Genomic DNA, 6,000 nt, shown 5'->3' with positions numbered 1-6,000 from the left:
CAACATGGAGAAGCCCCTGTCTCTACTAAAAATACAAAAATTAGCTGGGCGTGGTGGCAGGTGCCTGTAATCCCAGCTACTCAGGAGGCTGAGGCTGGAGAATTGCTTGACCCTGGGAGGTGGAGATTGCAGTGAGCAGAGATCGTACCATTGCACTCCAGCCTGGGCAAGAAGAGCAAAACTCCGTCTCAAAAAAAAAAAAAAAAAAAAGAATTCCTATCGTCAATATGAAAAAGAAAAAATCCAATAGAAATATGACCATCAATATGAAAAAAACCAATAGAAATATTAGCAAATGATATGAAAAGATAATTCACAAAAGAAATATAAATATAAATCCCAATATTTTTGGAGGCCAAGGCGAGAGGATTGCTTGAGCCCAGGAGTTTGAGAATAGCCTGGACAACATGGTGAGATCCCCCCATCTCTATATTTTGAAAAATTTAAATAAATATTTTTCTATTGTGGTAAAATATACATAAAATATATTGTTCCATTTTGGCAGGGCATGGTGGCTCACGCCTATAATCCCGGCACTTTGGGAGGCTGAGGCGGGAGGATCACACAAGGCCAGGAGTTTGAGAGCACCCTGGGTAACATGGCAAAACCCCATCTCTACTAAAAATACAATTAGCTGGGTGTGGTGGCGGGCGCGTATAATCCTAGCTACTCTAGAGGCAGACACAAAAGAATTGCTTGAACCCAAGAGGCGGAGGTTGCAGTGAGCTGAGATCATATGTCTGCATTCAAGTCTAGGCAACAGAGTGAGACTGTCTCAAAAATAAAAAAATTTTAAAAGTACCATTTTAACCATTTTCAAGTATGCAGTTAATAGGCATTAAGTACATTTACATTTTGTACAACCATCACCACCATCCATCTCCAGAAGCTCGGGGAGGCTGAGGCAGGAGAATCGCTTGAACCCGGGAGGCGGAGGCTGTAGTGAGCCAAGATCGCGCCATTGCACCCCAGCCTGGGCGACAGAGTGAGACTTCATCTCAAAAAACAAATAAACAAAAACAAAACAAAACAAAATGGGGGGTACTTGGCATGAATGGCAGGCAGGGAAGGGAGAAAGCAGGTGCGGGTACTACGTGACTCATTTCAGTGTCTTATCTACCGGGTGGTCTAGCTGGCGCCATTGGGCAGAGCTAGGTTGTAAAGTAGCCATCGTCTCGAGACGCTCTCCAGGTGGGAGACAGTTCTGTTGCAGGCACATTTTACGTTGTAAATTGACTGTTGTCTCTCAAGGTGATCTCCCAGTGGGAGAAAGTTCCTGCTCTGGAGCTTCTAAGTAAGCACACAGTTAGATAAGCTCGCCCTGTAGGGAGTGTCTGGTGAAGGGAAGGTCAAGGTTATAACTGCATTCCTAAAGACATAAGCAGGAAGTGGGGAACAGGGGAAAAGGAGGAAAGAGAAAAGAAAATAACATTTTAAAAATAACTCATGTTCTTTATCAGAAAAATGGGGGTACTCTGTTACATCGCTAATCTGTTGATAATTTGCAAGGTTTCTAAAAAACATTTTTCAGTCAACTCTTGACGATCCATGCCTTTGCAGGCAAGAGGAACAGTATGTCACAAAAAAAGTTTGTAATTAAACCGCAATGTGGCCTCTGCATTTGAATATGGACATCTCACTGTCGGCTGAGTAGCAACTCCTTTTGGATTAAAGGTTCTAGGAAAAGATCTTCAAGTTGCCAAAAAAATGTTGTAAAGGACGAATTGGGAGGCATTCAAGGAGATGGAGGCCACTAGAGAAGAATCTGTTGCAATCCCTTGCTGTCATATGCTCACTCTCCCTCCTTTACTCTTTCCTAAATCCCTCCAAGAAATTCCCTTTTTTTAACAGACAAAAAGCTCTGGGCCGGGTGCGGTGGCTCACACCTGTAATCCCAGCACTTTGGGAGGCCGAGGCAGGCAGATCACGAGGTCAGGAGTTCGAGACCAGCCTGGCCAACACAGTGAAACCCCGTCTCTACTAAAAATACAAAAATTAGCTGGGTGTGGTGGCGGGCACCTGTAATCCCAGCTACTCGGGAGGCTGAGGCAGGAGAATGGCGTGAACCCGGGAGGCAGAGCTTGCAGTGAGCCGAGATAGTGCCACTCCACTCCAGCCTGGGCGACAGAGCTAGACTCTGTCTCCTCTCCAAAAAAAAAAAAAAGCTCTGAACTGGCTTCACATGGGTGAGGATGACATGACTTGAGGCTTTTGATCTCCAAAGATTCTTTTTTTTTTTTTTTTTTTTTGAGATAGAGTCTTGCTCTTGTCACCCAGGTTGGAGTACAATGATGCAATCTCAGCTCACTGCAACCTCGCTCTCCCAGGTTCCAGTGATTCTCCTGCCTCAGCCTCTGGAGTAGCTGGGATTACAGGCATCTGCCACCACACCTGGCTAATTTTTTGTGCGTTTTTAGTAGAGATGGGGTTTCACTATGTTGGCCAGGCTGGTCTCAAACTCCTGAAATTAAGTGATTCATCCACTTTGGCCTCCCAAAGTGCTGGGATTACAGGTGTGAGCCACTGTGCCTGGCCAAAAGATCCTTTTTTAAATAGAGACACCAGCTAGATTTTACAATTTATGTTTTTACTATAGTGGCTTTGTTCCGTATATTTCTATCCATCTACCCATTCCTCATCAATTCACCTTATTATTATTATTATTATTATTTTGAGAAGGAGTCTCGCTCTGTTGCTCAGGCTGGAGTGCAGTGGCGCAATCTCGGCTTACTGCAACCTCTGCCTCCCAGGTTCAAGTGATTCTCCTGCCTCAGCCTCCCGAGTAGCTGGGATTACAGGCACCCACCACCACGTCCAGCTAATTTTCATATTTTTAGTAGAGACGGGGTTTCACCATCTTGGCCAGCCTGGTCTTGAACTCCTGACTTCATGATCCACCTGCCTTGGCCTCTCAAAGTGCTGGGATTGCAAGCGTGAGCCACCGCACCGGCCCACCTTATTTTTCATTTATTTATTTATTTAATTTTGACATGGAGTCTCACTCTGTCGCCCAGGCTGGAGTGCAATGGTGAGATCTTGGCTCACTGCAACCTCCACCTCCCAGGTTCTAGCAATCCTCCTGCCTCAGCCTCCCAAGTAGCTGGGATTACAGGCACCTGCCACCATGCCCAGCTAATTTTTGTATTTTTAGTAGAGACGGGGTTTTCACCATATTGGTCAGGCTGGTCTCAAACTCCTGACCTCAGGTGATCTACCCGCCTCAGCATCCCAAAGTGCTGGGATTACAAGGGTTAGCCACTGTGCCTGGCCTATTTTTCATTTATTTTAAAGTAAATCGCAGGCATCAGTACACTTCCCCCTAATAATTCAGCATACAACATTATTATTTAAAGCTCGATATTTGTTTATGGTTCTATTGTTTTTCCTTCAGAGGTAAAATTTGCATTTGATAAAATGTAAAATCTCAAGCTTCCTGTTTGATAAGATGCACCTGTGGCCGGGCATGGTAGCTCATGCCTGTAATCCTAGCACTTTGGGAGGCCAAGTCGAGCAGATTACTTGAGGTCAGCAGTTCCAGACCAGCCTGGCCAACATGGCGAAACCCCATCTCTATTAAAAATACAAAAATTAGCCAGGTGTGGTGGGGCACGCCTGTAACCAGCTACTCAGGAGGCTGAGGCAGGAGAATCACTTGAACCCAGGAGGCAGAGGTTGCAGTGAGCTGTGATTGTGTCACTACACTCCAGCCTGGGCAGGAGTGAGACTCTGTCTCAAAAAAAAAAAAAAAAAAAAAAAGATGCACCTGTGTACCCAACACCTTATCAAGATAAACTGCCATCACCCTCAGAAGGTCTTCCATGCCCCTACCCACTCGATTCTTGCCCCCATCCCTTGTGGCTTCACTTTTTCCACCATAGATTAGTGGTGCCTGTTCTAGTCGGGTCTGCATATAGATGGATCATGATGCAGTGTGTACTCTTCTTTCACTCAGAAGAATGTTTCTGAGACTCACTTATGCCATTTGCTTGCATCAGTGGCTCATTCCTTTTCATTGGTGAATATGCCACAACTTGTTTATCCATTCTCCTATTGATGGATATCTCGGCTGGGGTGTTTTTTTTTTTTTTGGCTATTAGAAATAAAGCTGCAATGAACACTACATTCTGGTACAAAGAGGTTTTTTTGTGAATATGTTTTTATTTCTCTTGGATAAATATGGTACAATTTTGAGCTCCTGAGTTAACATAATTATGGACAAAATTGGACATGGCGTATTTTGATGGAAAGTTAAAAATTTGGCTACTATTAATAAAAACTATTTGTTATAGCCAAAAAACCAAGAAAGAAGATCTTTTTCCAAGCAAGACCAGCATGAATGCATGAACACTGTGTTCCTATAATGGATCAGACACACTTGAGAACAGCCTGAGGTGAAACAGTGAGAATACACCTTCCTGACTAGATTGGAGGGACTTGTCTCCTCTTCCCACTTCTTCATCCTCAGAGCTTGGAACAGCACTAGCACATAATAGACATTCAATAAACACTTGTTGAGTGAATTAAAGATCTGTGTACCAGTAACTCGAGCAGGCCTGGGAGAGACATAACCTAAATGACGTATTTTAGGAACACCTGTCCAAACATGTTTTTAGATCTTCTGGGCCCTAGACAGTGACTGAGACATTGAGATCTTGATCTAAGCATTCCAGAAGTTTTCAGAATCGACAGGGAAATTTGGTAGTACCTATTAAATTAAATGTGGTATTTCGTATGTCCTGGCAATGCCATTCTTCATTGTTTACCCTAAAGAAGTACAAGAGTTCAAGGAGACACAGACAAAGATGTTAATGGCAGAATTGTTTGTAATGATGGAAATTGAAAATAGTCAAATGTCTCTCAATTGGGGACTGATAAAATTGGCATCATCAACTTCTGCTTCCTAGGCCCGAGACCTCGTTTCCATTCACTATATCTTTAATGCTTTGGGGACTCCTTGGAAAAAAAACATGAAAATAAAAACTTGTACTCTCATTCTCAAGTGAATTCCGCAAGAACTGTGAATGCCTTTCTTATAAATAAATCAAGAGGTTGTGACAAGTGGAGCATATTATGTATGTAAAATTCCAGGGAGCAATCTTGGTTTAAAAATCATGCCAGTGGCCGGGCGTGGTGACTTACGCCTATAATCCCAGCACTTTGGGAGACTGAGGTGGGCAGATCATCTGAGGTTGGGAGTTCAAGACCAGCCTGGCCAACATGGCAAAACCTCATCTCTACTAAAAATACAAAAATTAGCTGGGCGTGGTGGCATGCACCTGTAATCCCAGCTACTTGGGAGGCTGAGGCAGGAGAATCACTTGAACCTAGGAGGCAGAGGTTGCAGTGAGCCAAGATCACGCCATTGCACTCCAGCCTGGGCAACAGAGCAAGACTCCGTCGCAAAAAAAAAAAAAAAAAAGTATACCAGCTTGCTACTGGTTCAATTTCACTACTAGAAAAACAGCTGTCCTGGGAATATACTTAATGGCACTGAATCATACACTAGAAATTGTTAAAATAGTAAATGTCTATGTTATGTATACTTAACCATAATAAAAAACAAGATCCGTTGCCTTGTCAATTAATCCTACCTAGAGCAAGGTGAGGTGGCTAGGTCATCTCTGCCTGAGGAAAAGCACGAGATATCTCCCACTTTATTTAATTTTATTTATTTATTTATTTATTAAGAGACAGGCTCTTGCTCTGTAGCAAAGGCTGGAGTGCAGTGGCGCGATCATAGCTCACTGCAGCCTTGAACTCCTAGCCTCAAGTCATCCTCCCGCCTCAGTCTCCCAAGGAGACTGGGATTAGAGGCGCATGTTACCATGCCTGGCTAAGTTTTAAAATGTTTTTGTAGAAACAGAGTTTTGGTAGGCTACCTAGGCTGACCTCAAACTCTTGGCCTCAAATGATCCTGCTGCCTCAGCCTCCCAAAATGCTGGGGTTGCAGGCATATACCATATGCCCATCTCTCCCACCTTTGATGGCACTCTTGGTTGT

Source organism: Gorilla gorilla, chromosome 22 (genome assembly GCF_029281585.2).
Source record: "Gorilla gorilla gorilla isolate KB3781 chromosome 22, NHGRI_mGorGor1-v2.1_pri, whole genome shotgun sequence".
Classification (NCBI taxonomy): Eukaryota; Metazoa; Chordata; class Mammalia; order Primates; family Hominidae; genus Gorilla; species Gorilla gorilla.
Note: the sequence above shows the minus strand (reverse complement) of the source record.